The 22,412-nt window shown below is 57.1% G+C and overlaps 52 non-coding genes across 52 annotated transcripts; all 52 read left to right on the plus strand.

Moving 5' to 3' along the window:
- Positions 1-372: 372 nt before the first annotated feature.
- On the plus strand, positions 373-489 carry LOC146964226 (U5 spliceosomal RNA). The gene has a single exon (XR_015034857.1). It is a non-coding gene; the product is annotated as a U5 spliceosomal RNA (small nuclear RNA).
- Positions 490-653: 164 nt separating this feature from the next.
- Positions 654-844, plus strand: LOC146964227 (U2 spliceosomal RNA). Its single transcript, XR_015034864.1, has one exon. It is a non-coding gene; the product is annotated as a U2 spliceosomal RNA (small nuclear RNA).
- A 383-nt stretch (positions 845-1,227) lies between these two features.
- On the plus strand, positions 1,228-1,344 carry LOC146964228 (U5 spliceosomal RNA). Its single transcript, XR_015034868.1, has one exon. It is a non-coding gene; the product is annotated as a U5 spliceosomal RNA (small nuclear RNA).
- Positions 1,345-1,508: 164 nt separating this feature from the next.
- Positions 1,509-1,699, plus strand: LOC146964229 (U2 spliceosomal RNA). The gene has a single exon (XR_015034865.1). It is a non-coding gene; the product is annotated as a U2 spliceosomal RNA (small nuclear RNA).
- A 383-nt stretch (positions 1,700-2,082) lies between these two features.
- On the plus strand, positions 2,083-2,199 carry LOC146964230 (U5 spliceosomal RNA). Its single transcript, XR_015034879.1, has one exon. It is a non-coding gene; the product is annotated as a U5 spliceosomal RNA (small nuclear RNA).
- A 164-nt stretch (positions 2,200-2,363) lies between these two features.
- LOC146964231 (U2 spliceosomal RNA) lies at positions 2,364-2,554 on the plus strand. Its single transcript, XR_015034940.1, has one exon. It is a non-coding gene; the product is annotated as a U2 spliceosomal RNA (small nuclear RNA).
- Positions 2,555-2,937: 383 nt separating this feature from the next.
- LOC146964232 (U5 spliceosomal RNA) lies at positions 2,938-3,054 on the plus strand. Its single transcript, XR_015034890.1, has one exon. It is a non-coding gene; the product is annotated as a U5 spliceosomal RNA (small nuclear RNA).
- Positions 3,055-3,218: 164 nt separating this feature from the next.
- Positions 3,219-3,409, plus strand: LOC146964233 (U2 spliceosomal RNA). Its single transcript, XR_015034866.1, has one exon. It is a non-coding gene; the product is annotated as a U2 spliceosomal RNA (small nuclear RNA).
- Positions 3,410-3,792: 383 nt separating this feature from the next.
- On the plus strand, positions 3,793-3,909 carry LOC146964234 (U5 spliceosomal RNA). The gene has a single exon (XR_015034901.1). It is a non-coding gene; the product is annotated as a U5 spliceosomal RNA (small nuclear RNA).
- Positions 3,910-4,073: 164 nt separating this feature from the next.
- Positions 4,074-4,264, plus strand: LOC146964235 (U2 spliceosomal RNA). The gene has a single exon (XR_015034867.1). It is a non-coding gene; the product is annotated as a U2 spliceosomal RNA (small nuclear RNA).
- Positions 4,265-4,647: 383 nt separating this feature from the next.
- On the plus strand, positions 4,648-4,764 carry LOC146964236 (U5 spliceosomal RNA). The gene has a single exon (XR_015034912.1). It is a non-coding gene; the product is annotated as a U5 spliceosomal RNA (small nuclear RNA).
- Positions 4,765-4,928: 164 nt separating this feature from the next.
- On the plus strand, positions 4,929-5,119 carry LOC146964237 (U2 spliceosomal RNA). The gene has a single exon (XR_015034869.1). It is a non-coding gene; the product is annotated as a U2 spliceosomal RNA (small nuclear RNA).
- A 383-nt stretch (positions 5,120-5,502) lies between these two features.
- On the plus strand, positions 5,503-5,619 carry LOC146964238 (U5 spliceosomal RNA). The gene has a single exon (XR_015034923.1). It is a non-coding gene; the product is annotated as a U5 spliceosomal RNA (small nuclear RNA).
- A 164-nt stretch (positions 5,620-5,783) lies between these two features.
- LOC146964239 (U2 spliceosomal RNA) lies at positions 5,784-5,973 on the plus strand. Its single transcript, XR_015034944.1, has one exon. It is a non-coding gene; the product is annotated as a U2 spliceosomal RNA (small nuclear RNA).
- A 383-nt stretch (positions 5,974-6,356) lies between these two features.
- On the plus strand, positions 6,357-6,473 carry LOC146964240 (U5 spliceosomal RNA). The gene has a single exon (XR_015034854.1). It is a non-coding gene; the product is annotated as a U5 spliceosomal RNA (small nuclear RNA).
- A 164-nt stretch (positions 6,474-6,637) lies between these two features.
- LOC146964241 (U2 spliceosomal RNA) lies at positions 6,638-6,827 on the plus strand. The gene has a single exon (XR_015034951.1). It is a non-coding gene; the product is annotated as a U2 spliceosomal RNA (small nuclear RNA).
- Positions 6,828-7,209: 382 nt separating this feature from the next.
- Positions 7,210-7,326, plus strand: LOC146964242 (U5 spliceosomal RNA). The gene has a single exon (XR_015034934.1). It is a non-coding gene; the product is annotated as a U5 spliceosomal RNA (small nuclear RNA).
- Positions 7,327-7,490: 164 nt separating this feature from the next.
- LOC146964243 (U2 spliceosomal RNA) lies at positions 7,491-7,681 on the plus strand. Its single transcript, XR_015034870.1, has one exon. It is a non-coding gene; the product is annotated as a U2 spliceosomal RNA (small nuclear RNA).
- A 383-nt stretch (positions 7,682-8,064) lies between these two features.
- Positions 8,065-8,181, plus strand: LOC146964244 (U5 spliceosomal RNA). The gene has a single exon (XR_015034945.1). It is a non-coding gene; the product is annotated as a U5 spliceosomal RNA (small nuclear RNA).
- Positions 8,182-8,345: 164 nt separating this feature from the next.
- LOC146964245 (U2 spliceosomal RNA) lies at positions 8,346-8,536 on the plus strand. Its single transcript, XR_015034871.1, has one exon. It is a non-coding gene; the product is annotated as a U2 spliceosomal RNA (small nuclear RNA).
- A 382-nt stretch (positions 8,537-8,918) lies between these two features.
- On the plus strand, positions 8,919-9,035 carry LOC146964246 (U5 spliceosomal RNA). Its single transcript, XR_015034956.1, has one exon. It is a non-coding gene; the product is annotated as a U5 spliceosomal RNA (small nuclear RNA).
- Positions 9,036-9,199: 164 nt separating this feature from the next.
- On the plus strand, positions 9,200-9,390 carry LOC146964247 (U2 spliceosomal RNA). Its single transcript, XR_015034872.1, has one exon. It is a non-coding gene; the product is annotated as a U2 spliceosomal RNA (small nuclear RNA).
- A 383-nt stretch (positions 9,391-9,773) lies between these two features.
- LOC146964248 (U5 spliceosomal RNA) lies at positions 9,774-9,890 on the plus strand. Its single transcript, XR_015034962.1, has one exon. It is a non-coding gene; the product is annotated as a U5 spliceosomal RNA (small nuclear RNA).
- Positions 9,891-10,054: 164 nt separating this feature from the next.
- Positions 10,055-10,245, plus strand: LOC146964249 (U2 spliceosomal RNA). The gene has a single exon (XR_015034873.1). It is a non-coding gene; the product is annotated as a U2 spliceosomal RNA (small nuclear RNA).
- Positions 10,246-10,628: 383 nt separating this feature from the next.
- LOC146964250 (U5 spliceosomal RNA) lies at positions 10,629-10,745 on the plus strand. The gene has a single exon (XR_015034965.1). It is a non-coding gene; the product is annotated as a U5 spliceosomal RNA (small nuclear RNA).
- A 164-nt stretch (positions 10,746-10,909) lies between these two features.
- LOC146964251 (U2 spliceosomal RNA) lies at positions 10,910-11,100 on the plus strand. The gene has a single exon (XR_015034874.1). It is a non-coding gene; the product is annotated as a U2 spliceosomal RNA (small nuclear RNA).
- Positions 11,101-11,483: 383 nt separating this feature from the next.
- On the plus strand, positions 11,484-11,600 carry LOC146964252 (U5 spliceosomal RNA). Its single transcript, XR_015034976.1, has one exon. It is a non-coding gene; the product is annotated as a U5 spliceosomal RNA (small nuclear RNA).
- Positions 11,601-11,763: 163 nt separating this feature from the next.
- LOC146964253 (U2 spliceosomal RNA) lies at positions 11,764-11,954 on the plus strand. The gene has a single exon (XR_015034947.1). It is a non-coding gene; the product is annotated as a U2 spliceosomal RNA (small nuclear RNA).
- Positions 11,955-12,336: 382 nt separating this feature from the next.
- LOC146964254 (U5 spliceosomal RNA) lies at positions 12,337-12,453 on the plus strand. Its single transcript, XR_015034985.1, has one exon. It is a non-coding gene; the product is annotated as a U5 spliceosomal RNA (small nuclear RNA).
- A 164-nt stretch (positions 12,454-12,617) lies between these two features.
- Positions 12,618-12,807, plus strand: LOC146964255 (U2 spliceosomal RNA). The gene has a single exon (XR_015034949.1). It is a non-coding gene; the product is annotated as a U2 spliceosomal RNA (small nuclear RNA).
- Positions 12,808-13,189: 382 nt separating this feature from the next.
- LOC146964256 (U5 spliceosomal RNA) lies at positions 13,190-13,306 on the plus strand. Its single transcript, XR_015034986.1, has one exon. It is a non-coding gene; the product is annotated as a U5 spliceosomal RNA (small nuclear RNA).
- Positions 13,307-13,470: 164 nt separating this feature from the next.
- Positions 13,471-13,659, plus strand: LOC146964257 (U2 spliceosomal RNA). The gene has a single exon (XR_015034953.1). It is a non-coding gene; the product is annotated as a U2 spliceosomal RNA (small nuclear RNA).
- Positions 13,660-14,042: 383 nt separating this feature from the next.
- On the plus strand, positions 14,043-14,159 carry LOC146964258 (U5 spliceosomal RNA). The gene has a single exon (XR_015034991.1). It is a non-coding gene; the product is annotated as a U5 spliceosomal RNA (small nuclear RNA).
- Positions 14,160-14,323: 164 nt separating this feature from the next.
- On the plus strand, positions 14,324-14,513 carry LOC146964259 (U2 spliceosomal RNA). The gene has a single exon (XR_015034948.1). It is a non-coding gene; the product is annotated as a U2 spliceosomal RNA (small nuclear RNA).
- A 380-nt stretch (positions 14,514-14,893) lies between these two features.
- Positions 14,894-15,010, plus strand: LOC146964260 (U5 spliceosomal RNA). The gene has a single exon (XR_015034992.1). It is a non-coding gene; the product is annotated as a U5 spliceosomal RNA (small nuclear RNA).
- Positions 15,011-15,174: 164 nt separating this feature from the next.
- Positions 15,175-15,365, plus strand: LOC146964261 (U2 spliceosomal RNA). The gene has a single exon (XR_015034875.1). It is a non-coding gene; the product is annotated as a U2 spliceosomal RNA (small nuclear RNA).
- Positions 15,366-15,748: 383 nt separating this feature from the next.
- LOC146964262 (U5 spliceosomal RNA) lies at positions 15,749-15,865 on the plus strand. The gene has a single exon (XR_015034993.1). It is a non-coding gene; the product is annotated as a U5 spliceosomal RNA (small nuclear RNA).
- A 164-nt stretch (positions 15,866-16,029) lies between these two features.
- LOC146964263 (U2 spliceosomal RNA) lies at positions 16,030-16,220 on the plus strand. The gene has a single exon (XR_015034876.1). It is a non-coding gene; the product is annotated as a U2 spliceosomal RNA (small nuclear RNA).
- A 383-nt stretch (positions 16,221-16,603) lies between these two features.
- Positions 16,604-16,720, plus strand: LOC146964264 (U5 spliceosomal RNA). Its single transcript, XR_015034994.1, has one exon. It is a non-coding gene; the product is annotated as a U5 spliceosomal RNA (small nuclear RNA).
- Positions 16,721-16,884: 164 nt separating this feature from the next.
- LOC146964265 (U2 spliceosomal RNA) lies at positions 16,885-17,075 on the plus strand. Its single transcript, XR_015034877.1, has one exon. It is a non-coding gene; the product is annotated as a U2 spliceosomal RNA (small nuclear RNA).
- Positions 17,076-17,458: 383 nt separating this feature from the next.
- Positions 17,459-17,575, plus strand: LOC146964266 (U5 spliceosomal RNA). Its single transcript, XR_015034995.1, has one exon. It is a non-coding gene; the product is annotated as a U5 spliceosomal RNA (small nuclear RNA).
- A 164-nt stretch (positions 17,576-17,739) lies between these two features.
- On the plus strand, positions 17,740-17,930 carry LOC146964267 (U2 spliceosomal RNA). Its single transcript, XR_015034878.1, has one exon. It is a non-coding gene; the product is annotated as a U2 spliceosomal RNA (small nuclear RNA).
- Positions 17,931-18,311: 381 nt separating this feature from the next.
- Positions 18,312-18,428, plus strand: LOC146964268 (U5 spliceosomal RNA). Its single transcript, XR_015034996.1, has one exon. It is a non-coding gene; the product is annotated as a U5 spliceosomal RNA (small nuclear RNA).
- Positions 18,429-18,592: 164 nt separating this feature from the next.
- LOC146964269 (U2 spliceosomal RNA) lies at positions 18,593-18,783 on the plus strand. Its single transcript, XR_015034880.1, has one exon. It is a non-coding gene; the product is annotated as a U2 spliceosomal RNA (small nuclear RNA).
- Positions 18,784-19,166: 383 nt separating this feature from the next.
- On the plus strand, positions 19,167-19,283 carry LOC146964270 (U5 spliceosomal RNA). Its single transcript, XR_015034997.1, has one exon. It is a non-coding gene; the product is annotated as a U5 spliceosomal RNA (small nuclear RNA).
- A 163-nt stretch (positions 19,284-19,446) lies between these two features.
- On the plus strand, positions 19,447-19,637 carry LOC146964271 (U2 spliceosomal RNA). The gene has a single exon (XR_015034881.1). It is a non-coding gene; the product is annotated as a U2 spliceosomal RNA (small nuclear RNA).
- A 383-nt stretch (positions 19,638-20,020) lies between these two features.
- Positions 20,021-20,137, plus strand: LOC146964272 (U5 spliceosomal RNA). The gene has a single exon (XR_015034998.1). It is a non-coding gene; the product is annotated as a U5 spliceosomal RNA (small nuclear RNA).
- A 164-nt stretch (positions 20,138-20,301) lies between these two features.
- LOC146964273 (U2 spliceosomal RNA) lies at positions 20,302-20,490 on the plus strand. Its single transcript, XR_015034954.1, has one exon. It is a non-coding gene; the product is annotated as a U2 spliceosomal RNA (small nuclear RNA).
- Positions 20,491-20,874: 384 nt separating this feature from the next.
- LOC146964274 (U5 spliceosomal RNA) lies at positions 20,875-20,991 on the plus strand. The gene has a single exon (XR_015034999.1). It is a non-coding gene; the product is annotated as a U5 spliceosomal RNA (small nuclear RNA).
- A 164-nt stretch (positions 20,992-21,155) lies between these two features.
- Positions 21,156-21,346, plus strand: LOC146964275 (U2 spliceosomal RNA). Its single transcript, XR_015034882.1, has one exon. It is a non-coding gene; the product is annotated as a U2 spliceosomal RNA (small nuclear RNA).
- Positions 21,347-21,721: 375 nt separating this feature from the next.
- On the plus strand, positions 21,722-21,838 carry LOC146964276 (U5 spliceosomal RNA). Its single transcript, XR_015035008.1, has one exon. It is a non-coding gene; the product is annotated as a U5 spliceosomal RNA (small nuclear RNA).
- Positions 21,839-22,002: 164 nt separating this feature from the next.
- LOC146964277 (U2 spliceosomal RNA) lies at positions 22,003-22,192 on the plus strand. The gene has a single exon (XR_015034950.1). It is a non-coding gene; the product is annotated as a U2 spliceosomal RNA (small nuclear RNA).
- The last annotated feature ends 220 nt before the right edge of the window (positions 22,193-22,412 follow it).

Genomic DNA, 22,412 nt, shown 5'->3' on the forward strand with positions numbered 1-22,412 from the left:
TGAAAACCAAGCCATGGCCAAACACAGACTTTCAGATGGCACTTTGCACGTGGCTCAAAGGAAGGGCCTCAAGTGGCCTGGCAGCTTTCACCAGGTGCCGCTGGTGCTTTTGCACAAACCAGTCCAAGCAAAGTGCGTCCTCCCCAGCCCGCCTGCCTGCCTGCCAAACGTCAGACTTTTCCCAGCCTGCCCAGGCTCTTATCTCCGAGACCCCGTTGGTCAGAGCCTGTGAGAGCATGGGGAGGGCTGGGGGATCGGGGGCGGCAGCTGGGATTCGGGATTCGGCACTCGGCAGGCAACCAGAAGCCAACCGCGAGGGTGGAGACTGGGACAGATAGGGTCCTGGGCTGCCTGGGAGGAGACGGGCTCTACCGACTCTGGCTTCTCTTCATAACGCACAAGTCTTTCGCCTTTTACTAAAGACTTCCGTGGAGAGGAACACCAACGAGTTCAAGCTATTTTTGGGAGGCTCTGCCGTACGGCCGAGCCCTTTGAGTTTGTGAAAAGTCAATCGGCAGCGAGGGCTGCGCAGTGGAGAAGTTGGGCGGAGGGGCTATAATGCAGCCAGTCTGGCTTTTGTGTCACCGACAGGGAACCGCGTCGAGTGGGGTCCGGCCCCAGAGCTGTGCTCGGAAATCAGACGCTTGGGTCCCATCGCTTCTCGGCCTTTTGGCTAAGATCAAGTGTAGTATCTGTTCTTATCAGTTTAATATCTGATATGTCCTCTACCCGAGGACAACATATTAAACGGATTTTTGCCACCGGGAGCTGAAAAAGGGGCTTGCTCCGTTCACTCCACGCATCGACCCGGCATTGCAGTGTCGCCGGGAACGGTGCACCCTTCTCTCGCCTTGTTGAAAACCAAGCCATGGCCAAACACAGACTTTCAGATGGCACTTTGCACGTGGCTCAAAGGAAGGGCCTCAAGTGGCCTGGCAGCTTTCACCAGGTGCCGCTGGTGCTTTTGCACAAACCAGTCCAAGCAAAGTGCGTCCTCCCCAGCCCGCCTGCCTGCCTGCCAAACGTCAGACTTTTCCCAGCCTGCCCAGGCTCTTATCTCCGAGACCCCGTTGGTCAGAGCCTGTGAGAGCATGGGGAGGGCTGGGGGATCGGGGGCGGCAGCTGGGATTCGGGATTCGGCACTCGGCAGGCAACCAGAAGCCAACCGCGAGGGTGGAGACTGGGACAGATAGGGTCCTGGGCTGCCTGGGAGGAGACGGGCTCTACCGACTCTGGCTTCTCTTCATAACGCACAAGTCTTTCGCCTTTTACTAAAGACTTCCGTGGAGAGGAACACCAACGAGTTCAAGCTATTTTTGGGAGGCTCTGCCGTACGGCCGAGCCCTTTGAGTTTGTGAAAAGTCAATCGGCAGCGAGGGCTGCGCAGTGGAGAAGTTGGGCGGAGGGGCTATAATGCAGCCAGTCTGGCTTTTGTGTCACCGACAGGGAACCGCGTCGAGTGGGGTCCGGCCCCAGAGCTGTGCTCGGAAATCAGACGCTTGGGTCCCATCGCTTCTCGGCCTTTTGGCTAAGATCAAGTGTAGTATCTGTTCTTATCAGTTTAATATCTGATATGTCCTCTACCCGAGGACAACATATTAAACGGATTTTTGCCACCGGGAGCTGAAAAAGGGGCTTGCTCCGTTCACTCCACGCATCGACCCGGCATTGCAGTGTCGCCGGGAACGGTGCACCCTTCTCTCGCCTTGTTGAAAACCAAGCCATGGCCAAACACAGACTTTCAGATGGCACTTTGCACGTGGCTCAAAGGAAGGGCCTCAAGTGGCCTGGCAGCTTTCACCAGGTGCCGCTGGTGCTTTTGCACAAACCAGTCCAAGCAAAGTGCGTCCTCCCCAGCCCGCCTGCCTGCCTGCCAAACGTCAGACTTTTCCCAGCCTGCCCAGGCTCTTATCTCCGAGACCCCGTTGGTCAGAGCCTGTGAGAGCATGGGGAGGGCTGGGGGATCGGGGGCGGCAGCTGGGATTCGGGATTCGGCACTCGGCAGGCAACCAGAAGCCAACCGCGAGGGTGGAGACTGGGACAGATAGGGTCCTGGGCTGCCTGGGAGGAGACGGGCTCTACCGACTCTGGCTTCTCTTCATAACGCACAAGTCTTTCGCCTTTTACTAAAGACTTCCGTGGAGAGGAACACCAACGAGTTCAAGCTATTTTTGGGAGGCTCTGCCGTACGGCCGAGCCCTTTGAGTTTGTGAAAAGTCAATCGGCAGCGAGGGCTGCGCAGTGGAGAAGTTGGGCGGAGGGGCTATAATGCAGCCAGTCTGGCTTTTGTGTCACCGACAGGGAACCGCGTCGAGTGGGGTCCGGCCCCAGAGCTGTGCTCGGAAATCAGACGCTTGGGTCCCATCGCTTCTCGGCCTTTTGGCTAAGATCAAGTGTAGTATCTGTTCTTATCAGTTTAATATCTGATATGTCCTCTACCCGAGGACAACATATTAAACGTATTTATGCCACCGGGAGCTGAAAAAGGGGCTTGCTCCGTTCACTCCACGCATCGACCCGGCATTGCAGTGTCGCCGGGAACGGTGCACCCTTCTCTCGCCTTGTTGAAAACCAAGCCATGGCCAAACACAGACTTTCAGATGGCACTTTGCACGTGGCTCAAAGGAAGGGCCTCAAGTGGCCTGGCAGCTTTCACCAGGTGCCGCTGGTGCTTTTGCACAAACCAGTCCAAGCAAAGTGCGTCCTCCCCAGCCCGCCTGCCTGCCTGCCAAACGTCAGACTTTTCCCAGCCTGCCCAGGCTCTTATCTCCGAGACCCCGTTGGTCAGAGCCTGTGAGAGCATGGGGAGGGCTGGGGGATCGGGGGCGGCAGCTGGGATTCGGGATTCGGCACTCGGCAGGCAACCAGAAGCCAACCGCGAGGGTGGAGACTGGGACAGATAGGGTCCTGGGCTGCCTGGGAGGAGACGGGCTCCACCGACTCTGGCTTCTCTTCATAACGCACAAGTCTTTCGCCTTTTACTAAAGACTTCCGTGGAGAGGAACACCAACGAGTTCAAGCTATTTTTGGGAGGCTCTGCCGTACGGCCGAGCCCTTTGAGTTTGTGAAAAGTCAATCGGCAGCGAGGGCTGCGCAGTGGAGAAGTTGGGCGGAGGGGCTATAATGCAGCCAGTCTGGCTTTTGTGTCACCGACAGGGAACCGCGTCGAGTGGGGTCCGGCCCCAGAGCTGTGCTCGGAAATCAGACGCTTGGGTCCCATCGCTTCTCGGCCTTTTGGCTAAGATCAAGTGTAGTATCTGTTCTTATCAGTTTAATATCTGATATGTCCTCTACCCGAGGACAACATATTAAACGGATTTTTGCCACCGGGAGCTGAAAAAGGGGCTTGCTCCGTTCACTCCACGCATCGACCCGGCATTGCAGTGTCGCCGGGAACGGTGCACCCTTCTCTCGCCTTGTTGAAAACCAAGCCATGGCCAAACACAGACTTTCAGATGGCACTTTGCACGTGGCTCAAAGGAAGGGCCTCAAGTGGCCTGGCAGCTTTCACCAGGTGCCGCTGGTGCTTTTGCACAAACCAGTCCAAGCAAAGTGCGTCCTCCCCAGCCCGCCTGCCTGCCTGCCAAACGTCAGACTTTTCCCAGCCTGCCCAGGCTCTTATCTCCGAGACCCCGTTGGTCAGAGCCTGTGAGAGCATGGGGAGGGCTGGGGGATCGGGGGCGGCAGCTGGGATTCGGGATTCGGCACTCGGCAGGCAACCAGAAGCCAACCGCGAGGGTGGAGACTGGGACAGATAGGGTCCTGGGCTGCCTGGGAGGAGACGGGCTCTACCGACTCTGGCTTCTCTTCATAACGCACAAGTCTTTCGCCTTTTACTAAAGACTTCCGTGGAGAGGAACACCAACGAGTTCAAGCTATTTTTGGGAGGCTCTGCCGTACGGCCGAGCCCTTTGAGTTTGTGAAAAGTCAATCGGCAGCGAGGGCTGCGCAGTGGAGAAGTTGGGCGGAGGGGCTATAATGCAGCCAGTCTGGCTTTTGTGTCACCGACAGGGAACCGCGTCGAGTGGGGTCCGGCCCCAGAGCTGTGCTCGGAAATCAGACGCTTGGGTCCCATCGCTTCTCGGCCTTTTGGCTAAGATCAAGTGTAGTATCTGTTCTTATCAGTTTAATATCTGATATGTCCTCTACCCGAGGACAACATATTAAACGGATTTTTGCCACCGGGAGCTGAAAAAGGGGCTTGCTCCGTTCACTCCACGCATCGACCCGGCATTGCAGTGTCGCCGGGAACGGTGCACCCTTCTCTCGCCTTGTTGAAAACCAAGCCATGGCCAAACACAGACTTTCAGATGGCACTTTGCACGTGGCTCAAAGGAAGGGCCTCAAGTGGCCTGGCAGCTTTCACCAGGTGCCGCTGGTGCTTTTGCACAAACCAGTCCAAGCAAAGTGCGTCCTCCCCAGCCCGCCTGCCTGCCTGCCAAACGTCAGACTTTTCCCAGCCTGCCCAGGCTCTTATCTCCGAGACCCCGTTGGTCAGAGCCTGTGAGAGCATGGGGAGGGCTGGGGGATCGGGGGCGGCAGCTGGGATTCGGGATTCGGCACTCGGCAGGCAACCAGAAGCCAACCGCGAGGGTGGAGACTGGGACAGATAGGGTCCTGGGCTGCCTGGGAGGAGACGGGCTCTACCGACTCTGGCTTCTCTTCATAACGCACAAGTCTTTCGCCTTTTACTAAAGACTTCCGTGGAGAGGAACACCAACGAGTTCAAGCTATTTTTGGGAGGCTCTGCCGTACGGCCGAGCCCTTTGAGTTTGTGAAAAGTCAATCGGCAGCGAGGGCTGCGCAGTGGAGAAGTTGGGCGGAGGGGCTATAATGCAGCCAGTCTGGCTTTTGTGTCACCGACAGGGAACCGCGTCGAGTGGGGTCCGGCCCCAGAGCTGTGCTCGGAAATCAGACGCTTGGGTCCCATCGCTTCTCGGCCTTTTGGCTAAGATCAAGTGTAGTATCTGTTCTTATCAGTTTAATATCTGATATGTCCTCTACCCGAGGACAACATATTAAACGGATTTTTGCCACCGGGAGCTGAAAAAGGGGCTTGCTCCGTTCACTCCACGCATCGACCCGGCATTGCAGTGTCGCCGGGAACGGTGCACCCTTCTCTCGCCTTGTTGAAAACCAAGCCATGGCCAAACACAGACTTTCAGATGGCACTTTGCACGTGGCTCAAAGGAAGGGCCTCAAGTGGCCTGGCAGCTTTCACCAGGTGCCGCTGGTGCTTTTGCACAAACCAGTCCAAGCAAAGTGCGTCCTCCCCAGCCCGCCTGCCTGCCTGCCAAACGTCAGACTTTTCCCAGCCTGCCCAGGCTCTTATCTCCGAGACCCCGTTGGTCAGAGCCTGTGAGAGCATGGGGAGGGCTGGGGGATCGGGGGCGGCAGCTGGGATTCGGGATTCGGCACTCGGCAGGCAACCAGAAGCCAACCGCGAGGGTGGAGACTGGGACAGATAGGGTCCTGGGCTGCCTGGGAGGAGACGGGCTCTACCGACTCTGGCTTCTCTTCATAACGCACAAGTCTTTCGCCTTTTACTAAAGACTTCCGTGGAGAGGAACACCAACGAGTTCAAGCTATTTTTGGGAGGCTCTGCCGTACGGCCGAGCCCTTTGAGTTTGTGAAAAGTCAATCGGCAGCGAGGGCTGCGCAGTGGAGAAGTTGGGCGGAGGGGCTATAATGCAGCCAGTCTGGCTTTTGTGTCACCGACAGGGAACCGCGTCGAGTGGGGTCCGGCCCCAGAGCTGTGCTCGGAAATCAGACGCTTGGGTCCCATCGCTTCTCGGCCTTTTGGCTAAGATCAAGTGTAGTATCTGTTCTTATCAGTTTAATATCTGATATGTCCTCTACCCGAGGACAACATATTAAACGGATTTTTGCCACCGGGAGCTGAAAAGGGGCTTGCTCCGTTCACTCCACGCATCGACCCGGCATTGCAGTGTCGCCGGGAACGGTGCACCCTTCTCTCGCCTTGTTGAAAACCAAGCCATGGCCAAACACAGACTTTCAGATGGCACTTTGCACGTGGCTCAAAGGAAGGGCCTCAAGTGGCCTGGCAGCTTTCACCAGGTGCCGCTGGTGCTTTTGCACAAACCAGTCCAAGCAAAGTGCGTCCTCCCCAGCCCGCCTGCCTGCCTGCCAAACGTCAGACTTTTCCCAGCCTGCCCAGGCTCTTATCTCCGAGACCCCGTTGGTCAGAGCCTGTGAGAGCATGGGGAGGGCTGGGGGATCGGGGGCGGCAGCTGGGATTCGGGATTCGGCACTCGGCAGGCAACCAGAAGCCAACCGCGAGGGTGGAGACTGGGACAGATAGGGTCCTGGGCTGCCTGGGAGGAGACGGGCTCTACCGACTCTGGCTTCTCTTCATAAGGCACAAGTCTTTCGCCTTTTACTAAAGACTTCCGTGGAGAGGAACACCAACGAGTTCAAGCTATTTTTGGGAGGCTCTGCCGTACGGCCGAGCCCTTTGAGTTTGTGAAAAGTCAATCGGCAGCGAGGGCTGCGCAGTGGAGAAGTTGGGCGGAGGGGCTATAATGCAGCCAGTCTGGCTTTTGTGTCACCGACAGGGAACCGCGTCGAGTGGGGTCCGGCCCCAGAGCTGTGCTCGGAAATCAGACGCTTGGGTCCCATCGCTTCTCGGCCTTTTGGCTAAGATCAAGTGTAGTATCTGTTCTTATCAGTTTAATATCTGATATGTCCTCTACCCGAGGACAACATATTAAACGGATTTTTGCCACCGGGAGCTGAAAAAGGGGCTTGCTCCGTTCACTCCACGCATCGACCCGGCATTGCAGTGTCGCCGGAACGGTGCACCCTTCTCTCGCCTTGTTGAAAACCAAGCCATGGCCAAACACAGACTTTCAGATGGCACTTTGCACGTGGCTCAAAGGAAGGGCCTCAAGTGGCCTGGCAGCTTTCACCAGGTGCCGCTGGTGCTTTTGCACAAACCAGTCCAAGCAAAGTGCGTCCTCCCCAGCCCGCCTGCCTGCCTGCCAAACGTCAGACTTTTCCCAGCCTGCCCAGGCTCTTATCTCCGAGACCCCGTTGGTCAGAGCCTGTGAGAGCATGGGGAGGGCTGGGGGATCGGGGCGGCAGCTGGGATTCGGGATTCGGCACTCGGCAGGCAACCAGAAGCCAACCGCGAGGGTGGAGACTGGGACAGATAGGGTCCTGGGCTGCCTGGGAGGAGACGGGCTCTACCGACTCTGGCTTCTCTTCATAACGCACAAGTCTTTCGCCTTTTACTAAAGACTTCCGTGGAGAGGAACACCAACGAGTTCAAGCTATTTTTGGGAGGCTCTGCCGTACGGCCGAGCCCTTTGAGTTTGTGAAAAGTCAATCGGCAGCGAGGGCTGCGCAGTGGAGAAGTTGGGCGGAGGGGCTATAATGCAGCCAGTCTGGCTTTTGTGTCACCGACAGGGAACCGCGTCGAGTGGGGTCCGGCCCCAGAGCTGTGCTCGGAAATCAGACGCTTGGGTCCCATCGCTTCTCGGCCTTTTGGCTAAGATCAAGTGTAGTATCTGTTCTTATCAGTTTAATATCTGATATGTCCTCTACCCGAGGACAACATATTAAACGGATTTTTGCCACCGGGAGCTGAAAAAGGGGCTTGCTCCGTTCACTCCACGCATCGACCCGGCATTGCAGTGTCGCCGGGAACGGTGCACCCTTCTCTCGCCTTGTTGAAAACCAAGCCATGGCCAAACACAGACTTTCAGATGGCACTTTGCACGTGGCTCAAAGGAAGGGCCTCAAGTGGCCTGGCAGCTTTCACCAGGTGCCGCTGGTGCTTTTGCACAAACCAGTCCAAGCAAAGTGCGTCCTCCCCAGCCCGCCTGCCTGCCTGCCAAACGTCAGACTTTTCCCAGCCTGCCCAGGCTCTTATCTCCGAGACCCCGTTGGTCAGAGCCTGTGAGAGCATGGGGAGGGCTGGGGGATCGGGGGCGGCAGCTGGGATTCGGGATTCGGCACTCGGCAGGCAACCAGAAGCCAACCGCGAGGGTGGAGACTGGGACAGATAGGGTCCTGGGCTGCCTGGGAGGAGACGGGCTCTACCGACTCTGGCTTCTCTTCATAACGCACAAGTCTTTCGCCTTTTACTAAAGACTTCCGTGGAGAGGAACACCAACGAGTTCAAGCTATTTTTGGGAGGCTCTGCCGTACGGCCGAGCCCTTTGAGTTTGTGAAAAGTCAATCGGCAGCGAGGGCTGCGCAGTGGAGAAGTTGGGCGGAGGGGCTATAATGCAGCCAGTCTGGCTTTTGTGTCACCGACAGGGAACCGCGTCGAGTGGGGTCCGGCCCCAGAGCTGTGCTCGGAAATCAGACGCTTGGGTCCCATCGCTTCTCGGCCTTTTGGCTAAGATCAAGTGTAGTATCTGTTCTTATCAGTTTAATATCTGATATGTCCTCTACCCGAGGACAACATATTAAACGGATTTTTGCCACCGGGAGCTGAAAAAGGGGCTTGCTCCGTTCACTCCACGCATCGACCCGGCATTGCAGTGTCGCCGGGAACGGTGCACCCTTCTCTCGCCTTGTTGAAAACCAAGCCATGGCCAAACACAGACTTTCAGATGGCACTTTGCACGTGGCTCAAAGGAAGGGCCTCAAGTGGCCTGGCAGCTTTCACCAGGTGCCGCTGGTGCTTTTGCACAAACCAGTCCAAGCAAAGTGCGTCCTCCCCAGCCCGCCTGCCTGCCTGCCAAACGTCAGACTTTTCCCAGCCTGCCCAGGCTCTTATCTCCGAGACCCCGTTGGTCAGAGCCTGTGAGAGCATGGGGAGGGCTGGGGGATCGGGGCGGCAGCTGGGATTCGGGATTCGGCACTCGGCAGGCAACCAGAAGCCAACCGCGAGGGTGGAGACTGGGACAGATAGGGTCCTGGGCTGCCTGGGAGGAGACGGGCTCTACCGACTCTGGCTTCTCTTCATAACGCACAAGTCTTTCGCCTTTTACTAAAGACTTCCGTGGAGAGGAACACCAACGAGTTCAAGCTATTTTTGGGAGGCTCTGCCGTACGGCCGAGCCCTTTGAGTTTGTGAAAAGTCAATCGGCAGCGAGGGCTGCGCAGTGGAGAAGTTGGGCGGAGGGGCTATAATGCAGCCAGTCTGGCTTTTGTGTCACCGACAGGGAACCGCGTCGAGTGGGGTCCGGCCCCAGAGCTGTGCTCGGAAATCAGACGCTTGGGTCCCATCGCTTCTCGGCCTTTTGGCTAAGATCAAGTGTAGTATCTGTTCTTATCAGTTTAATATCTGATATGTCCTCTACCCGAGGACAACATATTAAACGGATTTTTGCCACCGGGAGCTGAAAAAGGGGCTTGCTCCGTTCACTCCACGCATCGACCCGGCATTGCAGTGTCGCCGGGAACGGTGCACCCTTCTCTCGCCTTGTTGAAAACCAAGCCATGGCCAAACACAGACTTTCAGATGGCACTTTGCACGTGGCTCAAAGGAAGGGCCTCAAGTGGCCTGGCAGCTTTCACCAGGTGCCGCTGGTGCTTTTGCACAAACCAGTCCAAGCAAAGTGCGTCCTCCCCAGCCCGCCTGCCTGCCTGCCAAACGTCAGACTTTTCCCAGCCTGCCCAGGCTCTTATCTCCGAGACCCCGTTGGTCAGAGCCTGTGAGAGCATGGGGAGGGCTGGGGGATCGGGGGCGGCAGCTGGGATTCGGGATTCGGCACTCGGCAGGCAACCAGAAGCCAACCGCGAGGGTGGAGACTGGGACAGATAGGGTCCTGGGCTGCCTGGGAGGAGACGGGCTCTACCGACTCTGGCTTCTCTTCATAACGCACAAGTCTTTCGCCTTTTACTAAAGACTTCCGTGGAGAGGAACACCAACGAGTTCAAGCTATTTTTGGGAGGCTCTGCCGTACGGCCGAGCCCTTTGAGTTTGTGAAAAGTCAATCGGCAGCGAGGGCTGCGCAGTGGAGAAGTTGGGCGGAGGGGCTATAATGCAGCCAGTCTGGCTTTTGTGTCACCGACAGGGAACCGCGTCGAGTGGGGTCCGGCCCCAGAGCTGTGCTCGGAAATCAGACGCTTGGGTCCCATCGCTTCTCGGCCTTTTGGCTAAGATCAAGTGTAGTATCTGTTCTTATCAGTTTAATATCTGATATGTCCTCTACCCGAGGACAACATATTAAACGGATTTTTGCCACCGGGAGCTGAAAAAGGGGCTTGCTCCGTTCACTCCACGCATCGACCCGGCATTGCAGTGTCGCCGGGAACGGTGCACCCTTCTCTCGCCTTGTTGAAAACCAAGCCATGGCCAAACACAGACTTTCAGATGGCACTTTGCACGTGGCTCAAAGGAAGGGCCTCAAGTGGCCTGGCAGCTTTCACCAGGTGCCGCTGGTGCTTTTGCACAAACCAGTCCAAGCAAAGTGCGTCCTCCCCAGCCCGCCTGCCTGCCTGCCAAACGTCAGACTTTTCCCAGCCTGCCCAGGCTCTTATCTCCGAGACCCCGTTGGTCAGAGCCTGTGAGAGCATGGGGAGGGCTGGGGGATCGGGGGCGGCAGCTGGGATTCGGGATTCGGCACTCGGCAGGCAACCAGAAGCCAACCGCGAGGGTGGAGACTGGGACAGATAGGGTCCTGGGCTGCCTGGGAGGAGACGGGCTCTACCGACTCTGGCTTCTCTTCATAACGCACAAGTCTTTCGCCTTTTACTAAAGACTTCCGTGGAGAGGAACACCAACGAGTTCAAGCTATTTTTGGGAGGCTCTGCCGTACGGCCGAGCCCTTTGAGTTTGTGAAAAGTCAATCGGCAGCGAGGGCTGCGCAGTGGAGAAGTTGGGCGGAGGGGCTATAATGCAGCCAGTCTGGCTTTTGTGTCACCGACAGGGAACCGCGTCGAGTGGGGTCCGGCCCCAGAGCTGTGCTCGGAAATCAGACGCTTGGGTCCCATCGCTTCTCGGCCTTTTGGCTAAGATCAAGTGTAGTATCTGTTCTTATCAGTTTAATATCTGATATGTCCTCTACCCGAGGACAACATATTAAACGGATTTTTGCCACCGGGAGCTGAAAAAGGGGCTTGCTCCGTTCACTCCACGCATCGACCCGGCATTGCAGTGTCGCCGGGAACGGTGCACCCTTCTCTCGCCTTGTTGAAAACCAAGCCATGGCCAAACACAGACTTTCAGATGGCACTTTGCACGTGGCTCAAAGGAAGGGCCTCAAGTGGCCTGGCAGCTTTCACCAGGTGCCGCTGGTGCTTTTGCACAAACCAGTCCAAGCAAAGTGCGTCCTCCCCAGCCCGCCTGCCTGCCTGCCAAACGTCAGACTTTTCCCAGCCTGCCCAGGCTCTTATCTCCGAGACCCCGTTGGTCAGAGCCTGTGAGAGCATGGGGAGGGCTGGGGGATCGGGGGCGGCAGCTGGGATTCGGGATTCGGCACTCGGCAGGCAACCAGAAGCCAACCGCGAGGGTGGAGACTGGGACAGATAGGGTCCTGGGCTGCCTGGGAGGAGACGGGCTCTACCGACTCTGGCTTCTCTTCATAACGCACAAGTCTTTCGCCTTTTACTAAAGACTTCCGTGGAGAGGAACACCAACGAGTTCAAGCTATTTTTGGGAGGCTCTGCCGTACGGCCGAGCCCTTTGAGTTTGTGAAAAGTCAATCGGCAGCGAGGGCTGCGCAGTGGAGAAGTTGGGCGGAGGGGCTATAATGCAGCCAGTCTGGCTTTTGTGTCACCGACAGGGAACCGCGTCGAGTGGGGTCGGCCCCAGAGCTGTGCTCGGAAATCAGACGCTTGGGTCCCATCGCTTCTCGGCCTTTTGGCTAAGATCAAGTGTAGTATCTGTTCTTATCAGTTTAATATCTGATATGTCCTCTACCCGAGGACAACATATTAAACGGATTTTTGCCACCGGGAGCTGAAAAAGGGGCTTGCTCCGTTCACTCCACGCATCGACCCAGCATTGCAGTGTCGCCGGGAACGGTGCACCCTTCTCTCGCCTTGTTGAAAACCAAGCCATGGCCAAACACAGACTTTCAGATGGCACTTTGCACGTGGCTCAAAGGAAGGGCCTCAAGTGGCCTGGCAGCTTTCACCAGGTGCCGCTGGTGCTTTTGCACAAACCAGTCCAAGCAAAGTGCGTCCTCCCCAGCCCGCCTGCCTGCCTGCCAAATGTCAGACTTTTCCCAGCCTGCCCAGGCTCTTATCTCCGAGACCCCGTTGGTCAGAGCCTGTGAGAGCATGGGGAGGGCTGGGGATCGGGGGCGGCAGCTGGGATTCGGGATTCGGCACTCGGCAGGCAACCAGAAGCCAACCGCGAGGGTGGAGACTGGGACAGATAGGGTCCTGGGCTGCCTGGGAGGAGACGGGCTCTACCGACTCTGGCTTCTCTTCATAACGCACAAGTCTTTCGCCTTTTACTAAAGACTTCCGTGGAGAGGAACACCAACGAGTTCAAGCTATTTTTGGGAGGCTCTGCCGTACGGCCGAGCCCTTTGAGTTTGTGAAAAGTCAATCGGCAGCGAGGGCTGCGCAGTGGAGAAGTTGGGCGGAGGGGCTATAATGCAGCCAGTCTGGCTTTTGTGTCACCGACAGGGAACCGCGTCGAGTGGGGTCCGGCCCCAGAGCTGTGCTCGGAAATCAGACGCTTGGGTCCCATCGCTTCTCGGCCTTTGGCTAAGATCAAGTGTAGTATCTGTTCTTATCAGTTTAATATCTGATATGTCCTCTACCCGAGGACAACATATTAAACGGATTTTTGCCACCGGGAGCTGAAAAAGGGGCTTGCTCCGTTCACTCCACGCATCGACCCGGCATTGCAGTGTCGCCGGGAACGGTGCAACCCTTCTCTCGCCTTGTTGAAAACCAAGCCATGGCCAAACACAGACTTTCAGATGGCACTTTGCACGTGGCTCAAAGGAAGGGCCTCAAGTGGCCTGGCAGCTTTCACCAGGTGCCGCTGGTGCTTTTGCACAAACCAGTCCAAGCAAAGTGCGTCCTCCCCAGCCCGCCTGCCTGCCTGCCAAACGTCAGACTTTTCCCAGCCTGCCCAGGCTCTTATCTCCGAGACCCCGTTGGTCAGAGCCTGTGAGAGCATGGGGAGGGCTGGGGATCGGGGGCGGCAGCTGGGATTCGGGATTCGGCACTCGGCAGGCAACCAGAAGCCAACCGCGAGGGTGGAGACTGGGACAGATAGGGTCCTGGGCTGCCTGGGGGAGACGGGCTCCACCGACTCTGGCTTCTCTTCATAACGCACAAGTCTTTCGCCTTTTACTAAAGACTTCCGTGGAGAGGAACACCAACGAGTTCAAGCTATTTTTGGGAGGCTCTGCCGTACGGCCGAGCCCTTTGAGTTTGTGAAAAGTCAATCGGCAGCGAGGGCTGCGCAGTGGAGAAGTTGGGCGGAGGGGCTATAATGCAGCCAGTCTGGCTTTTGTGTCACCGACAGGGAACCGCGTCGAGTGGGGTCCGGCCCCAGAGCTGTGCTCGGAAATCAGACGCTTGGGTCCCATCGCTTCTCGGCCTTTTGGCTAAGATCAAGTGTAGTATCTGTTCTTATCAGTTTAATATCTGATATGTCCTCTACCCGAGGACAACATATTAAACGGATTTTTGCCACCGGGAGCTGAAAAGGGGCTTGCTCCGTTCACTCCACGCATCGACCCGGCATTGCAGTGTCGCCGGAACGGTGCACCCTTCTCTCGCCTTGTTGAAAACCAAGCCATGGCCAAACACAGACTTTCAGATGGCACTTTGCACGTGGCTCAAAGGAAGGGCCTCAAGTGGCCTGGCAGCTTTCACCAGGTGCCGCTGGTGCTTTTGCACAAACCAGTCCAAGCAAAGTGCGTCCTCCCCAGCCCGCCTGCCTGCCTGCCAAACGTCAGACTTTTCCCAGCCTGCCCAGGCTCTTATCTCCGAGACCCCGTTGGTCAGAGCCTGTGAGAGCATGGGGAGGGCTGGGGGATCGGGGGCGGCAGCTGGGATTCGGGATTCGGCACTCGGCAGGCAACCAGAAGCCAACCGCGAGGGTGGAGACTGGGACAGATAGGGTCCTGGGCTGCCTGGGAGGAGACGGGCTCCACCGACTCTGGCTTCTCTTCATAACGCACAAGTCTTTCGCCTTTTACTAAAGACTTCCGTGGAGAGGAACACCAACGAGTTCAAGCTATTTTTGGGAGGCTCTGCCGTACGGCCGAGCCCTTTGAGTTTGTGAAAAGTCAATCGGCAGCGAGGGCTGCGCAGTGGAGAAGTTGGGCGGAGGGGCTATAATGCAGCCAGTCTGGCTTTTGTGTCACCGACAGGGAACCGCGTCGAGTGGGGTCCGGCCCCAGAGCTGTGCTCGGAAATCAGACGCTTGGGTCCCATCGCTTCTCGGCCTTTTGGCTAAGATCAAGTGTAGTATCTGTTCTTATCAGTTTAATATCTGATATGTCCTCTACCCGAGGACAACATATTAAACGGATTTTTGCCACCGGAGCTGAAAAAGGGGCTTGCTCCGTTCACTCCACGCATCGACCCGGCATTGCAGTGTCGCCGGGAACGGTGCACCCTTCTCTCGCCTTGTTGAAAACCAAGCCATGGCCAAACACAGACTTTCAGATGGCACTTTGCACGTGGCTCAAAGGAAGGGCCTCAAGTGGCCTGGCAGCTTTCACCAGGTGCCGCTGGTGCTTTTGCACAAACCAGTCCAAGCAAAGTGCGTCCTCCCAGCCCGCCTGCCTGCCTGCCAAACGTCAGACTTTCCCAGCCTGCCCAGGCTCTTATCTCCGAGACCCCGTTGGTCAGAGCCTGTGAGAGCATGGGGAGGGCTGGGGATCGGGGGCGGCAGCTGGGATTCGGGATTCGGCACTCGGCAGGCAACCAGAAGCCAACCGCGAGGGTGGAGACTGGGACAGATAGGGTCCTGGGCTGCCTGGGAGGAGACGGGCTCCACCGACTCTGGCTTCTCTTCATAACGCACAAGTCTTTCGCCTTTTACTAAAGACTTCCGTGGAGAGGAACACCAACGAGTTCAAGCTATTTTTGGGAGGCTCTGCCGTACGGCCGAGCCCTTTGAGTTTGTGAAAAGTCAATCGGCAGCGAGGGCTGCGCAGTGGAGAAGTTGGGCGGAGGGGCTATAATGCAGCCAGTCTGGCTTTTGTGTCACCGACAGGGAACCGCGTCGAGTGGGGTCCGGCCCCAGAGCTGTGCTCGGAAATCAGACGCTTGGGTCCCATCGCTTCTCGGCCTTTTGGCTAAGATCAAGTGTAGTATCTGTTCTTATCAGTTTAATATCTGATATGTCCTCTACCCGAGGACAACATATTAAACGGATTTTTGCCACCGGGAGCTGAAAAAGGGGCTTGCTCCGTTCACTCCACGCATCGACCCGGCATTGCAGTGTCGCCGGGAACGGTGCACCCTTCTCTCGCCTTGTTGAAAACCAAGCCATGGCCAAACACAGACTTTCAGATGGCACTTTGCACGTGGCTCAAAGGAAGGGCCTCAAGTGGCCTGGCAGCTTTCACCAGGTGCCGCTGGTGCTTTTGCACAAACCAGTCCAAGCAAAGTGCGTCCTCCCCAGCCCGCCTGCCTGCCTGCCAAACGTCAGACTTTTCCCAGCCTGCCCAGGCTCTTATCTCCGAGACCCCGTTGGTCAGAGCCTGTGAGAGCATGGGGAGGGCTGGGGGATCGGGGGCGGCAGCTGGGATTCGGGATTCGGCACTCGGCAGGCAACCAGAAGCCAACCGCGAGGGTGGAGACTGGGACAGATAGGGTCCTGGGCTGCCTGGGAGGAGACGGGCTCTACCGACTCTGGCTTCTCTTCATAACGCACAAGTCTTTCGCCTTTTACTAAAGACTTCCGTGGAGAGGAACACCAACGAGTTCAAGCTATTTTTGGGAGGCTCTGCCGTACGGCCGAGCCCTTTGAGTTTGTGAAAAGTCAATCGGCAGCGAGGGCTGCGCAGTGGAGAAGTTGGGCGGAGGGGCTATAATGCAGCCAGTCTGGCTTTTGTGTCACCGACAGGGAACCGCGTCGAGTGGGGTCCGGCCCCAGAGCTGTGCTCGGAAATCAGACGCTTGGGTCCCATCGCTTCTCGGCCTTTTGGCTAAGATCAAGTGTAGTATCTGTTCTTATCAGTTTAATATCTGATATGTCCTCTACCCGAGGACAACATATTAAACGGATTTTTGCCACCGGGAGCTGAAAAAGGGGCTTGCTCCGTTCACTCCACGCATCGACCCGGCATTGCAGTGTCGCCGGGAACGGTGCACCCTTCTCTCGCCTTGTTGAAAACCAAGCCATGGCCAAACACAGACTTTCAGATGGCACTTTGCACGTGGCTCAAAGGAAGGGCCTCAAGTGGCCTGGCAGCTTTCACCAGGTGCCGCTGGTGCTTTTGCACAAACCAGTCCAAGCAAAGTGCGTCCTCCCCAGCCCGCCTGCCTGCCTGCCAAACGTCAGACTTTTCCCAGCCTGCCCAGGCTCTTATCTCCGAGACCCCGTTGGTCAGAGCCTGTGAGAGCATGGGGAGGGCTGGGGGATCGGGGGCGGCAGCTGGGATTCGGGATTCGGCACTCGGCAGGCAACCAGAAGCCAACCGCGAGGGTGGAGACTGGGACAGATAGGGTCCTGGGCTGCCTGGGAGGAGACGGGCTCCACCGACTCTGGCTTCTCTTCATAACGCACAAGTCTTTCGCCTTTTACTAAAGACTTCCGTGGAGAGGAACACCAACGAGTTCAAGCTATTTTTGGGAGGCTCTGCCGTACGGCCGAGCCCTTTGAGTTTGTGAAAAGTCAATCGGCAGCGAGGGCTGCGCAGTGGAGAAGTTGGGCGGAGGGGCTATAATGCAGCCAGTCTGGCTTTTGTGTCACCGACAGGGAACCGCGTCGAGTGGGGTCCGGCCCCAGAGCTGTGCTCGGAAATCAGACGCTTGGGTCCCATCGCTTCTCGGCCTTTTGGCTAAGATCAAGTGTAGTATCTGTTCTTATCAGTTTAATATCTGATATGTCCTCTACCCGAGGACAACATATTAAACGGATTTTTGCCACCGGGAGCTGAAAAAGGGGCTTGCTCCGTTCACTCCACGCATCGACCCGGCATTGCAGTGTCGCCGGGAACGGTGCACCCTTCTCTCGCCTTGTTGAAAACCAAGCCATGGCCAAACACAGACTTTCAGATGGCACTTTGCACGTGGCTCAAAGGAAGGGCCTCAAGTGGCCTGGCAGCTTTCACCAGGTGCCGCTGGTGCTTTTGCACAAACCAGTCCAAGCAAAGTGCGTCCTCCCCAGCCCGCCTGCCTGCCTGCCAAACGTCAGACTTTTCCCAGCCTGCCCAGGCTCTTATCTCCGAGACCCCGTTGGTCAGAGCCTGTGAGAGCATGGGGAGGGCTGGGGGATCGGGGGCGGCAGCTGGGATTCGGGATTCGGCACTCGGCAGGCAACCAGAAGCCAACCGCGAGGGTGGAGACTGGGACAGATAGGGTCCTGGGCTGCCTGGGAGGAGACGGGCTCCACCGACTCTGGCTTCTCTTCATAACGCACAAGTCTTTCGCCTTTTACTAAAGACTTCCGTGGAGAGGAACACCAACGAGTTCAAGCTATTTTTGGGAGGCTCTGCCGTACGGCCGAGCCCTTTGAGTTTGTGAAAAGTCAATCGGCAGCGAGGGCTGCGCAGTGGAGAAGTTGGGCGGAGGGGCTATAATGCAGCCAGTCTGGCTTTTGTGTCACCGACAGGGAACCGCGTCGAGTGGGGTCCGGCCCCAGAGCTGTGCTCGGAAATCAGACGCTTGGGTCCCATCGCTTCTCGGCCTTTTGGCTAAGATCAAGTGTAGTATCTGTTCTTATCAGTTTAATATCTGATATGTCCTCTACCCGAGGACAACATATTAAACGGATTTTTGCCACCGGGAGCTGAAAAAGGGGCTTGCTCCGTTCACTCCACGCATCGACCCGGCATTGCAGTGTCGCCGGGAACGGTGCACCCTTCTCTCGCCTTGTTGAAAACCAAGCCATGGCCAAACACAGACTTTCAGATGGCACTTTGCACGTGGCTCAAAGGAAGGGCCTCAAGTGGCCTGGCAGCTTTCACCAGGTGCCGCTGGTGCTTTTGCACAAACCAGTCCAAGCAAAGTGCGTCCTCCCCAGCCCGCCTGCCTGCCTGCCAAACGTCAGACTTTTCCCAGCCTGCCCAGGCTCTTATCTCCGAGACCCCGTTGGTCAGAGCCTGTGAGAGCATGGGGAGGGCTGGGGATCGGGGCGGCAGCTGGGATTCGGGATTCGGCACTCGGCAGGCAACCAGAAGCCAACCGCGAGGGTGGAGACTGGGACAGATAGGGTCCTGGGCTGCCTGGGAGGAGACGGGCTCCACCGACTCTGGCTTCTCTTCATAACGCACAAGTCTTTCGCCTTTTACTAAAGACTTCCGTGGAGAGGAACACCAACGAGTTCAAGCTATTTTTGGGAGGCTCTGCCGTACGGCCGAGCCCTTTGAGTTTGTGAAAAGTCAATCGGCAGCGAGGGCTGCGCAGTGGAGAAGTTGGGCGGAGGGGCTATAATGCAGCCAGTCTGGCTTTTGTGTCACCGACAGGGAACCGCGTCGAGTGGGGTCCGGCCCCAGAGCTGTGCTCGGAAATCAGACGCTTGGGTCCCATCGCTTCTCGGCCTTTTGGCTAAGATCAAGTGTAGTATCTGTTCTTATCAGTTTAATATCTGATATGTCCTCTACCCGAGGACAACATATTAAACGGATTTTTGCCACCGGGAGCTGAAAAAGGGGCTTGCTCCGTTCACTCCACGCATCGACCCGGCATTGCAGTGTCGCCGGGAACGGTGCACCCTTCTCTCGCCTTGTTGAAAACCAAGCCATGGCCAAACACAGACTTTCAGATGGCACTTTGCACGTGGCTCAAAGGAAGGGCCTCAAGTGGCCTGGCAGCTTTCACCAGGTGCCGCTGGTGCTTTTGCACAAACCAGTCCAAGCAAAGTGCGTCCTCCCCAGCCCGCCTGCCTGCCTGCCAAACGTCAGACTTTTCCCAGCCTGCCCAGGCTCTTATCTCCGAGACCCCGTTGGTCAGAGCCTGTGAGAGCATGGGGAGGGCTGGGGGATCGGGGGCGGCAGCTGGGATTCGGGATTCGGCACTCGGCAGGCAACCAGAAGCCAACCGCGAGGGTGGAGACTGGGACAGATAGGGTCCTGGGCTGCCTGGGAGGAGACGGGCTCCACCGACTCTGGCTTCTCTTCATAACGCACAAGTCTTTCGCCTTTTACTAAAGACTTCCGTGGAGAGGAACACCAACGAGTTCAAGCTATTTTTGGGAGGCTCTGCCGTACGGCCGAGCCCTTTGAGTTTGTGAAAAGTCAATCGGCAGCGAGGGCTGCGCAGTGGAGAAGTGGGCGGAGGGGCTATAATGCAGCCAGTCTGGCTTTTGTGTCACCGACAGGGAACCGCGTCGAGTGGGGTCCGGCCCCAGAGCTGTGCTCGGAAATCAGACGCTTGGGTCCCATCGCTTCTCGGCCTTTTGGCTAAGATCAAGTGTAGTATCTGTTCTTATCAGTTTAATATCTGATATGTCCTCTACCCGAGGACAACATATTAAACGGATTTTTGCCACCGGGAGCTGAAAAAGGGGCTTGCTCCGTTCACTCCACGCATCGACCCGGCATTGCAGTGTCGCCGGGAACGGTGCACCCTTCTCTCGCCTTGTTGAAAACCAAGCCATGGCCAAACACAGACTTTCAGATGGCACTTTGCACGTGGCTCAAAGGAAGGGCCTCAAGTGGCCTGGCAGCTTTCACCAGGTGCCGCTGGTGCTTTTGCACAAACCAGTCCAAGCAAAGTGCGTCCTCCCCAGCCCGCCTGCCTGCCTGCCAAACGTCAGACTTTTCCCAGCCTGCCCAGGCTCTTATCTCCGAGACCCCGTTGGTCAGAGCCTGTGAGAGCATGGGGAGGGCTGGGGGATCGGGGGCGGCAGCTGGGATTCGGGATTCGGCACTCGGCAGGCAACCAGAAGCCAACCGCGAGGGTGGAGACTGGGACAGATAGGGTCCTGGGCTGCCTGGGAGGAGACGGGCTCCACCGACTCTGGCTTCTCTTCATAACGCACAAGTCTTTCGCCTTTTACTAAAGACTTCCGTGGAGAGGAACACCAACGAGTTCAAGCTATTTTTGGGAGGCTCTGCCGTACGGCCGAGCCCTTTGAGTTTGTGAAAAGTCAATCGGCAGCGAGGGCTGCGCAGTGGAGAAGTTGGGCGGAGGGGCTATAATGCAGCCAGTCTGGCTTTTGTGTCACCGACAGGGAACCGCGTCGAGTGGGGTCCGGCCCCAGAGCTGTGCTCGGAAATCAGACGCTTGGGTCCCATCGCTTCTCGGCCTTTTGGCTAAGATCAAGTGTAGTATCTGTTCTTATCAGTTTAATATCTGATATGTCCTCTACCCGAGGACAACATATTAAACGGATTTTTGCCACCGGAGCTGAAAAAGGGCTTGCTCCGTTCACTCCACGCATCGACCCGGCATTGCAGTGTCGCCGGGAACGGTGCAACCCTTCTCTCGCCTTGTTGAAAACCAAGCCATGGCCAAACACAGACTTTCAGATGGCACTTTGCACGTGGCTCAAAGGAAGGGCCTCAAGTGGCCTGGCAGCTTTCACCAGGTGCCGCTGGTGCTTTTGCACAAACCAGTCCAAGCAAAGTGCGTCCTCCCCAGCCCGCCTGCCTGCCTGCCAAACGTCAGACTTTTCCCAGCCTGCCCAGGCTCTTATCTCCGAGACCCCGTTGGTCAGAGCCTGTGAGAGCATGGGGAGGGCTGGGGGATCGGGGGCGGCAGCTGGGATTCGGGATTCGGCACTCGGCAGGCAACCAGAAGCCAACCGCGAGGGTGGAGACTGGGACAGATAGGGTCCTGGGCTGCCTGGGAGGAGACGGGCTCCACCGACTCTGGCTTCTCTTCATAACGCACAAGTCTTTCGCCTTTTACTAAAGACTTCCGTGGAGAGGAACACCAACGAGTTCAAGCTATTTTTGGGAGGCTCTGCCGTACGGCCGAGCCCTTTGAGTTTGTGAAAAGTCAATCGGCAGCGAGGGCTGCGCAGTGGAGAAGTTGGGCGGAGGGGCTATAATGCAGCCAGTCTGGCTTTTGTGTCACCGACAGGGAACCGCGTCGAGTGGGGTCCGGCCCCAGAGCTGTGCTCGGAAATCAGACGCTTGGGTCCCATCGCTTCTCGGCCTTTTGGCTAAGATCAAGTGTAGTATCTGTTCTTATCAGTTTAATATCTGATATGTCCTCTACCCGAGGACAACATATTAAACGGATTTTTGCCACCGGGAGCTGAAAAAGGGGCTTGCTCCGTTCACTCCACGCATCGACCCGGCATTGCAGTGTCGCCGGGAACGGTGCACCCTTCTCTCGCCTTGTTGAAAACCAAGCCATGGCCAAACACAGACTTTCAGATGGCACTTTGCACGTGGCTCAAAGGAAGGGCCTCAAGTGGCCGGCAGCTTTCACCAGGTGCCGCTGGTGCTTTTGCACAAACCAGTCCAAGCAAAGTGCGTCCTCCCCAGCCCGCCTGCCTGCCTGCCAAACGTCAGACTTTTCCCAGCCTGCCCAGGCTCTTATCTCCGAGACCCCGTTGGTCAGAGCCTGTGAGAGCATGGGGAGGGCTGGGGGATCGGGGGCGGCAGCTGGGATTCGGCACTCGGCAGGCAACCAGAAGCCAACCGCGAGGGTGGAGACTGGGACAGATAGGGTCCTGGGCTGCCTGGGAGGAGACGGGCTCCACCGACTCTGGCTTCTCTTCATAACGCACAAGTCTTTCGCCTTTTACTAAAGACTTCCGTGGAGAGGAACACCAACGAGTTCAAGCTATTTTTGGGAGGCTCTGCCGTACGGCCGAGCCCTTTGAGTTTGTGAAAAGTCAATCGGCAGCGAGGGCTGCGCAGTGGAGAAGTTGGGCGGAGGGGCTATAATGCAGCCAGTCTGGCTTTTGTGTCACCGACAGGGAACCGCGTCGAGTGGGGTCCGGCCCCAGAGCTGTGCTCGGAAATCAGACGCTTGGGTCCCATCGCTTCTCGGCCTTTTGGCTAAGATCAAGTGTAGTATCTGTTCTTATCAGTTTAATATCTGATATGTCCTCTACCCGAGGACAACATATTAAACGATTTTTGCCACCGGGAGCTGAAAAAGGGGCTTGCTCCGTTCACTCCACGCATCGACCCGGCATTGCAGTGTCGCCGGGAACGGTGCACCCTTCTCTCGCCTTGTTGAAAACCAAGCCATGGCCAAACACAGACTTTCAGATGGCACTTTGCACGTGGCTCAAAGGAAGGGCCTCAAGTGGCCTGGCAGCTTTCACCAGGTGCCGCTGGTGCTTTTGCACAAACCAGTCCAAGCAAAGTGCGTCCTCCCCAGCCCGCCTGCCTGCCTGCCAAACGTCAGACTTTTCCCAGCCTGCCCAGGCTCTTATCTCCGAG

The sequence above is a fragment of the Trachurus japonicus genome, chromosome 22, assembly GCF_045865225.1.
Source record: "Trachurus japonicus isolate A0001 chromosome 22, Traja_1.0".
NCBI classification, from domain to species: Eukaryota; Metazoa; Chordata; class Actinopteri; order Carangiformes; family Carangidae; genus Trachurus; species Trachurus japonicus.